This window comes from Lathyrus oleraceus, chromosome 7 (assembly GCF_024323335.1).
Source record: "Lathyrus oleraceus cultivar Zhongwan6 chromosome 7, CAAS_Psat_ZW6_1.0, whole genome shotgun sequence".
Classification (NCBI taxonomy): Eukaryota; Viridiplantae; Streptophyta; class Magnoliopsida; order Fabales; family Fabaceae; genus Lathyrus; species Lathyrus oleraceus.
This window is the reverse complement of record NC_066585.1, coordinates 82,462,092-82,473,054: the sequence shown is the minus strand read 5'-3', so window position 1 is coordinate 82,473,054 and position 10,963 is coordinate 82,462,092.

Sequence of the window (10,963 nt, the reverse complement as noted above, 5' to 3'; positions counted from 1 at the left end):
TCACCCTTATCCAGTTCAATATTGGGCCCATAGACATTTATCCTGTTACGCAGGATTGGCAAATTCCATCTAGGACACTCATGTCCCTCAGCATGCTTCGTGGAGTACTCATCAACTGTCTTTATGGTCATCCAGTTACGGACAATGTTGGATGAGCAATAAAGCACTCAACTCTACATCTAGGATCCATAGTGGTTTCAGGTCGAAGAGTGGTATACACTATTATCACCATGAGAATAACTTATGACACTTTGCATAACTTTCTATATAGTATTCTCATAGCGGGTCAATCCGGTATAAATATTACTCCTAATATTCATACCTATGTTTAAGACTTGATAACTCTTTATCCATGATCCATGAGATGTGATCATCAGTCTACAAACATAATAGTCTTAATGCTTTAATGTTATCCCACTTCACACTAAAGCTCGACTACGGATACTTTAAGAATAGTGTCCTTATGTTTAATGTGTTCTCATGATTAAGTCACACTTAATACATTAAACGGACTATCTATTCCAAGGACTTTATTAATCAACCATAATAAAGAAAATGCCTTTAAATAATTCGATACAAGTACCAAAAGTATTGGCCTCTAGGGCTTACACCAACAGTACGACAGATGCGTACGGGTGCTAATACCTTCCCTTCGCATAACCGACTCCCGATCCCATCTTTCTCTGGTCGCGAGACCATGTCTTTTCCAGGTTTACTTCGAGCGTTTCCTTTCCCTCTTTTGGGATAAATAACGCACGGTGGCGACTCTGTTGTTTCTTTTTCCCGCCGGTTTTTCGCGTAATGCGACACCATGGATGGGGAGGATTTCACTCGTCCCGTGAATTCAGATGCAGTCAAGAAATACTTCGCCTAAAGATAAAAACAGAATAGCTCGCTAAGTCGAAAACCCGAAAGGGTGGCTTAGGCAAAAATGAGCGTCTCGGTGGATTGAAAACCCGGAAGGGCGATCCAGGCAAAAGTTAGAGACATAAAAAATGAATATATGTATCCCGCTAGATTGAGTACCTCACCCTGGGGCAATCTAGGCAAAAAAATAGGGATTTGGCAAGTAACTGCGGCCTGACAAGACTTTGTTCTACAAACCGTCATCCGTCAGAGATTCTCGCTCAGTCATCATCAACCGAAGCTTCAAATACATCGGATTCAGAGTTGGTGGAGAAATGGTCATTATGTTCAATGTAGCCCTTTTCCAATATATATCACCAATTTCAAATTTGTAAAGATCCATGGTGTCTTGCCATTTGCAGACTACCATTCCATCAAATAAATTTTGAGCCTTTATCCAATTATTTACACTCTTATTTGTTCCTACTCAACAAATTTTTTTGCATGATTTAATTGAGAAATATCATTGTTTTTAAATAATTAAACGGTTCATTACTAGTTTTTAAACAAAGTGAACATTCACAATGATGAAAGGATACTGGGATGTCTTCAGTGCTCTCCCAAGGATGGTAGGATTCTCGACAGGGTGAGACATTTGTTCATTTTCCTGGCATATTTGTATCCTCTTCATCCTGAGCCTTTTTGTGGTTTCCTCTCCCGAGCAAAGTGTGTGGTAAAGGTATTCAGCCTCCTTCCTCCTCAGCAGGTGTGAGCTCTTGGTTTGGTGCCCATGGAAGCTTCTGATTGATGGTTGTATCCCTACAAAGATCCATCATCCCCTTTGATAATTTCCCCGGCGGAGTGACTTCCCCAATAGAATTTATCTGTGCCGTGATCCTGTTCCCAGTTGTATTGGTTGTTGATCGTTCCCCTGCAGAGGTCCGTGTACCCCTGATCCTCAACGGATGGGATATTCTCCGTTGAGCCTGGCTTTTTCTCTTGAGATGTAGTACCGGGTGTTTATTCAATCGATCAGTGGACTTATTTGTGTTAGATATGTTTGTTTTGTCAGCATTCATCATACATAAACCACGCATATATGCATAGTTTTAACATTCAGATATTCATGTTGCATTCTTTGCCATATCTCTTTGTTTGTTATCTTCTGCTAGTCGGTAATATATCCCCCAAGCAGATTATTTGTGTCTGATCTCTCCATGAAGAGTCAGCCCTATAAGCAGAAAATGTTTATCCTTTCTTCCATATTCCCCACCGAGTTATGTCCTCGTGGATGATGGTTGTTTCTGTTTCCTTCCAACACATATATTGGGATGGAACCCCCATTGAGTTATATCCTCATAGGGATGAGTCTTGTTTTATTGTGCATCTCTAGTTTGTTCCTAGATTTGGCTTCTGGAGATTATCCTTGCAGTTCCCCGTAGTTCAGATGAATGATTGCTTAGTAACCAGTAATTATCCATCTTTTCCACGGCGGAGCCTATGGTTTTCTACCCTCATACCGGTAGTTGTAAACCCTATTTTTATCCCCTTGGCAGAGTTAGCCTTTTATTCATCCTAACCGATGACGGTTACTTTTCCGTGGTTTTCTACCCAGTATTTGGTAGATGTAATCCCCTCCTTGACGGTTATCATTATCCAATATTCGGTATTGATAGTCCTTCACCCTTTTCGAGTATGTCTCCCTGATCATTGCCTTTGTCAATGTATCCCCGACGAGTCATCTTTCATTGGCTGTTTATCGGTAATGATCGTTTCTCCCCTTGATTGGTCATCATTTTATACCTAGTTTTTGGTATTCCCGATGTCCTTTCTTTTCGGTCGATTTATCCTTTATTAACCCAGTACCCGATTGTGGATAATCCTCCATGCGAGTATGTTATCTATGTTCTGACGGTAATAAATAATATGTCTCATGCACTCTTCGGTCGAAGTCCTTGTTCTTCCCCAGTCGAGTAAGATTCGTACCCCTTTTTGCGGAGTCGAATGCCCATCATGTTATCGAGTTTGCTTTTTAGCCCTCTTTTGGATGATAAGTGTCTTGGGAATATTCCCTAATTCACGCCCTGGTCGGTCACCTATTATATGCCCAGTAACCGGTATCCCTGGTGTTCCTTCCTCTCTGCTCCCTATTATGACTTTTGTCCCCCGTGGAGTCAGATTTTTCCTGAGTTGAAATATACCTTTTAGGTTTTCCTCAGATGATTCAAGATGTTTGATATCTCTCACCCTTATATCGGTCTTAGATATTCATTCTCCCCGAGCATGTTGTTCTCTCACCCTTATACCGGTGTTCGGATCACATGTCTCTTTGAGCTTATTACCCAGTAACCGGTAATACCTCACCCTAGTATTTTCTCAGAGGAGTCCTGTTTGGATGTTCCCCAACGAGGTCCTTTAGTGGATTTCCCCCATCTGAGTCCGGATTTTCATCCGAAGTATCCTTTGTGGATAATTCCACTGTATTGGCGTATTCCCCAATATATGCGCCTTGAGTCAGCTCGGGTCTTTCCATTGATTTAATCTTTTGGAATTTTGTTCCCCAAGCTTTGAGTCGTGCCCTGCTCACGCAATTTATCCCCTTCTTCATCCCCATAAGAGTCCTAGAGTCTCTGTCCCATTGAGTGTGTTACTCATATGGATTGTCAGTTTCTCCTGACTTCTTTTCTCTTTGTGGACACATATCCCCACGAAGTATTACCCTTTTGCATACATACATCTGCATCATGAGGTCTCGTAGGGACCAAAATTCGTCTCTTTGTTATTATTTAAGCCCATTCTACCTCGTCGAGACGAAGATTTTAACCTTCATATCTCCGACTAGAATGACCTTAAATAGGGGCATCTGTAAGACCCCAATTTTGGCCCTATGATCCCTCATGGCATTATAACATTGCATTTGCAAAGCCTCAAGGATCAAGAGCATCTGGGTTCCCTTTGCCTTTGGGTGGGACCTCTTGTGAGTGGTTTGAGATCACCAAGCATGCTTGAATTGTATATCATTTCTTTTCTCATTTTTATTTACTAACCAAAAGCACAAAAATATGTCACTAACATCTTTCGTTTGTAGCTTGAACAATCACAAGGTCTAGAAGCTTCTAAGAGATCCTTTATGCAATGATAAAGTCAAGAGAAGATGAAAGCAAGCATGGTAATGGTTCCCAAAGCTCTCATCCGTCAAATATGCCTCCCTAGTATCTCAATTCATCATTTTGATCAAAGCAAGTCAAGGGGTTTGAGGTGTGTCTCCCAAGGAGACCCTAATTCATCTGATCATCAACAATGCCTTGCTCATGAAGCAACCTCAGCCCATGGTCAAATACAATCAAGGGAAGTTATTCAATCCACTATTCCATGCATATTTAAACTTATTTGAGTGCCCTCAATCATCAATTCATCAAGATTTGAGGCATGGACTTGAGAAGTTGGTCAGTCAATTCATTTGACTATTTTGAAATGCACTGAGACCTAACTTTTTATGTGTTGGTCAAATGGAGATGATCCCAAGAGAAAAACTGTTCTTAATGACAATTTGAACAACTTTAATGTTCATCAAAAATTTATTTGAAGCTTGGAAGATCATCATCCATTCCAAGACATTATAGGTCACTTTGACTGAAACCCTAATTTTGGGTCAACTTCCCAAGAACATAACTCATTCATTTTTTATAATTTTGAGGTGGAACCAAATGAATTGGAAAGCTTATTATGTCTAATTCAAATGTTATGTTGAGCAAAATTTCAAAATCTCAAAAGAAATACATGTGATAATGCAAAACATTATAGGTCACTTTGGGCCAAATGCATTGAAATGGAAAAAAGTCCAACTTCAAGTGCCCATAACTTCTTCATTAAAACTCCAAATGATGCACAATTTAAGTCCAAATTGATTTTCTTCAAACGCTCTACAACTTTGATGTTGAAGGTTTTATCATTTGCAGCTTGCATCATGGAGACAGAAGGGCTTGAACATTGGCCAAATTTGGAAACTTCACTTATGCATGTTTTGCACCCTACATTTAAAACTCAAAATTCACTAATTTCCAAGGCCCAATTGAAATTTTGATCAACATATCATTTTTTATTTATGCAACAAGCTTTCTAACCATTACTCATGAGGTAGCATTTGGGGTTTGGAAGCACCATTTTCGAAGACATGAAGATTAAGTGCATTTTGTGAAATTCAATTCAAATTGCCATGCATGAGCTGTTTATACTTCTTTTACACGTCCATTTGCAATTCACATGAACTCAGCAGGTAATTCCAATCTTCATTGGGCCTTCCACATGATCACACAAGCCCATGCAATGAAAAATTCATTTGCCATGCACACGAGTAAACTCATGCGCTCAGCCCTTTCCAGCTATAAATACATGTGCTATGCTTCATAATTCTCCAACCTGAAGGCGCCTGAAATGCTGCAAGATTGACTCCCTAGCCATACCTAAAGGAACGAGTTCATCTTTCTTCAAAAATTCAGATCTGAAATTCAATTGCATTTGGTTGAATTTTCAGATCTAAAGTTCCTAGACCTTCATCATTTGATCTATTGAAGTTCTATTTTGCAAAAGGAACCAAGGAAAGGGACTCAAATCTTCATAATCCAAAGGTTTGGATCAACTGGTTTTTGCTTCGAATCTCCTTATTCTTTGATCCATTAACCTTGATATTGTATGGTCTGAAGTCCTCTCTATAGAGGCATTATTATTGAGTGCTTAATTGTTGAAATCGAGCAAGTTCAGTTGAACATCACCAAACTTCCATCTCTGATTTCTCTCTTAATAGGAATCTAGAGTGGAAGTGAGTGATATAGGAGTGATGTACATCACTTCACCTTTTGAATGGTGCCTGGATCGTCCATTTTAGTGAGCATTTGAGTCTCTGCATTTTTTGACCTTCGTCGGAGCTCACCGGAGAAGACGGGGGCGCTGGCCACCGTCTCATTGCCAGATTCAATGTGAGCCATTGATCTCAATCTCCAGATCTAATCTCCACGCTCCATTGTTATGACTTTTTTTAATTCAATATGTTTCTCAGTTGACTAATGACTGTGGTACGCGCGCGCTCCTGATCCATTGGATGTTGCCACGTCAATTAATGAAGTCATCCAACGCTTCCTGATTTTTCTATTTTCCTTAATTTCTGTTTATTTTCTTTAATTCCATTTTATTTCAAAAATTCATATCTCTCTCATTTTAATTCCAAAAAATATGGGACCAATTACATTATTTCTCTTTTTAATTCTAGTTTCTAAAAATGATTTTTAATATTTTTTATTTTATCATTTGATATTTTTTGTGAATTTTCTCTTTTCTGGTTATTTTTAATTCATTTTAAATAGTTTTTGATATTCAAAAAATACAAAAATATTTTCTCAACCTCTTTGAATGATGATAGATCTAAGAAAAATATTCTCTTCAATTTATTAATTGATTTGAGATTTATTTGAGATTTTAGTTCAATTAGGTTATTTTTCTTCATTTTTAATTGATAAAAAATAGTTTCTGACTTTTAAAAATGCTGAAACTTTTTGTCATACTTTGTTTGACCTTGTTGAACCTGTGATAATTCACTTGGACTTTTTAAAGTTGATTTGAAGTGATTTTGAAGTTTGACCTTTCTTTAATATTTTAATTCAAGTTTATTTTCAAATATTAAAATGCCAAAAAAATCTTGTTTATTTCTTGACTTCCAATCTTCATCTCATTTCTGATTTTATGGTTTGAACTTGATCTTCCCTATCTTTAGTCAACATTTATGGATTGGTACATTCCTTTTCATTTGATGCACTTTATTTTCTTCATTTTCATTATCCATCTTTTTCTTCTTCTTCTTCTTCTCCTTCTCCTTCTTTTCTATTTGATCAATGAGTTAAGGGTTGATAAGTTAGCATTGATTAGGGAGGTTTAATCTTCCTTGATTCAAATCTAATTCATCTTGATCAAATGATCAAGTGAATGGCTTTGCATTAAGGATAGGTTGCTTTCTAAATCATGCAAAGGACTTAAACCAATACAAGATCATTTCTCTTCCTCTTTTTGGCATTGCAAGTTGTTGGAACTTGGTTCACTAATCAAGACTTCTAACTTGTGTTGTTGCCTACATTATTATTGACCGGCCTCAGATAGTTGTGACTTCTACATAAGTCCAATTACGATTGCTTAACATAGCGCTAAATTTGCCTTATGGCGCACTAACTACTAACACTAACCATTAACAATTAACATTTATTTTTTGCTCTTTACTTTTATGCAATTTACTATTCTTGTACATTTTATTCATTTGCTTTTTTCCTTTGCTCATTTGAGCACATGTTTATGTTGATGCAATTTGCCTTTTGCTCATTTGAGCACATAATTGTATATATTATTGTGTTTGTGTTTTATTTTGATGGTTGTGGGCCAAATGAAAAGGAAATGGACAAATGGACTTAGTGTCTAGGACTTTCCCTATGCAAATTGGAGTAAAAGGATCTTAATGTGAAGATGGATTAGAAGGACCAAACCTCTAAACTCACTCTTGTCCATGCTTGATTTGTTTCATAAAACTTTTGATGTGTGTGCTCTTGTGCTAGGGAATCCTATGAGAGCTCAAATTGAAGAACCATTGCCATGTTCATCCCAAGTGAAGGATACAAGATGCATTGAGGATCTCTTAAGAGACTTGTTTGATTGTTGCTTGAACTTACTATTATTTTGCTTGTATATTCCAAAGGATGAGAGCTACTTGGATCATCCATATGATCTCAAGAGAGGAACTCCATTTGTGGTCTTGTTTCTTATCCTTCATCTCTTGTATGATTAGGACTCTAGCCATTCTTCTTCTTCCCTCCACTCTAACCCAAGCCAAAACTTTTTGTGCAAACATTAACACTTGTTTTCAAACATTAGAAACCTAAGAATTATGCTTTTGATTTTCAAACTTTCTTTTCATAACACTTATTTTGAATTGAATCTTTAAGTCAACTTTGACCAAATTTTGTACATACTTTTCATTGGTAAATATAACCCATTCAAATGTCTTTTTGTGGTTTCAATGGCCACTTTCTTAATCAAACTTTCATAACCTTTAGCTATTAGGTTTGAGTTATCCTTGAGGTAGATGTAATACTCACCTATATCCTTAGTGATGGACAATGAGTCTTCCATGCTTATTATAGGGTTAACCCCTCACTAGCATGTTGAAGCTATCCTCATATGGTGGATTTGTGGTTTTAGGTTAAGTTTTCTCCCTTGGATAACAAAAGACCTTAAGGCTTTTGGACTAATCAATTCACCAACTCATTTTGAGATTTTTACCCTCGAACTACGAGGTTTTGATCCTAATCTTTTTTTTAAGATGGTACGTAGGCAATGGGTTTATCCATCCAAACACAAAATGTAAATAAACTTGTATATTCTCTTCTCATCTCTCCAATCATGTTTGCACAAACAAATTTTCACAAAATACCAACCTTACAACAAGTATGAAAAGGGCTCCCTAGGAGTACCTAGGATGCTTTGGGTGCTTAAAACCTTCCCATTGCATAACCAACCCCCTTACCCCGATCTCTGACATTTTTACTAGTTTTTGATTTGATAAAACTTTTAGGTTTTTGTTCGCTTTCTAACCATTCCTTTGGATAAATAGAAGTGCGGTGGCGACTCGACTTGTATGGCTTACCTTGGATTTAGTCAATATCTCTAATGGTAACGAATACCCCGCTACAATGGGATATTACATTCTCCCGCCCTTAAATTGAAATTCGCCCCCGAATTTCCTTCACTCAACAAACAAACAAACCTTGTATCAAGTCTTAGACCAACACTTAACTTCTCTTTGATTCCAAACCTCTGACATACTCGTCCTTCTAACTTGTCCTGCTGACAAATTTCCTTCTTTCATAACTCTTGAAACTTCTTGATTTCCATTATAATCTTATTCTGATATTGGATTAACATGTAAACTTGCTCCCACTTAATTCCTCTGATATACCGCTCAATATCAGTTGGTCACTTTCCTCCCAGAAACCACGACTTCCCTTCCTTGCACTAAGGTACACAAAACATAATTACGAAATCTTATCTTGACTTGGTTAATCAATACTCATTAATTCTTCATAAGAAAATTTATTGATTCCTTGACCACAACCAATATTGACTACTGTTTTCTTATTATTCCTTCAACAAGTGTGACAAATTTTGTAATTCATCTATGGATAATCTCACAAACTTCACTTGATCTGATACTGTATGTTGCAAGTCTCTACTCCTATTGATTCACTTCTCTCGTACTACTCCAATGAGATAGAACCGTTAGCACGAGATTGTCTTACTATCATCCTTACCTCCATTCTTACGAGTAGTTATCTCTCTGATCCCCATAGACTTGATTGAGCTCTTTCTTCCATCACTTTCCATTGTGATACTCTGATTCCAATAGTGGAACACCTGGGATTCCTAGGCATTACTGTTTAGCTAACAATCTATAAAGAAACACACTTACCTTCCAAAGTGCCTACTATCCAAAATGGTACTAGAACCTTACCGACTTCCATTAGTAGAATAAATTTCTCGTTGATACAGAAAGGTTTACAATATGACCAACATCCTCCATAAGATATATATATATATATATATATATATATATATATATATATATATATATATATATATATATATATATATATATATATATATATATATATATATATATATATATATATATATATATACAGGAGCCATGTGACTACAACCATAAAGGTGTATGACATCCATACTTATCATGTGTCCGAAGCAGCTAAACCAAATTAGTTTGACAATCTCTAGTTCTGGTTACTATATTCCATATCAAATCCTCTTATAGGGTTTTGATTCATTCAAGATCTCTCCCAACACATGATCTCGACCAATAACAAAGTAACACCGTCAAGGAACTTTAAATCATCAACAAGACACCACTTCTAAGGAACTTAAGCAATCTAGAACATAACTATGAGTGTCCATACACCTCGTAGAGTCACACACAATATCTCACACATATCTAGAGATAACATTGCACTTCCTATCCAAAATCATTCCTCTCAATCGTCCAGTCCCATCTTTCTTAATCTTAGCTTATGCTCTTACTAATATACAGTCTGAGTTACATGTTTAACTTTAAGAATCTAATTCTCATTCCATCTTGGAAGTATAACTCATGAATCCTTCCAATAGGGTAGAGTATCATCGTACACTTCCATTACCACTCTCAGGGAGTCTATATCATACCCTGACCGAATGAATTAATCAATTTCATACCCTGACCAACCACTTCACACCTTGTCAATATATACCATATACCTAACTAATCTCTTCTAGATCACCACTTAGCAGATCTCTTCCAAATCTGTTCCGTATAGTTATTCATAATCATAATAGTGGTACTTCCCAGACTTACTTAAACTGAGCATGGTTCACCAGGTTGGTTTTCCCACACGTCTGACTTCCATGATATCTCCACAGATGACCAACTACGCACTACACCTTCAGAAATCCCAATTTCAAAACTACCAATCTGACTTGTGGTGACTTGTAACTCCATCCTCAATTTGTACACCCACAACGGTACACTTATGACATTTAAGACACCCTTAGCTCCAACACGGTGTGAACGTTTATACTCCGTGATCAACCAACCAAACACTCCTCAAAAAGATAAATAACAACCAGACTTCCAATAGGCCACTATTACTCTTGCAATTCAATAAAATGCACTTAAGATGAACCTTATCATTGCCACACACTTATGATTGGAATTTTTCTTCTAACCCAATACCTACTACACACTTCATCATACCGGGGTTACTTGTCTTTATGACTTGCCACGGGTAATCCTCATTATCTCCCAATAAGCTCTTACAACATAACACATTCAACATCCTACACTTAGTCCACATGCTTCAGCTTGGCCTGTCTATCATCAACTCAACTTCTTAGAATACAAGACTCACCACTCCACGAAATGTATGTTACTTTACATCCATCTCAAGACAAGAAATCCATTACACTTACTTGTGCCATAATGCTGCTATCGCATACTTCTCTTAATACAAAGGTTTAACTTCCTCCATTCCACTAC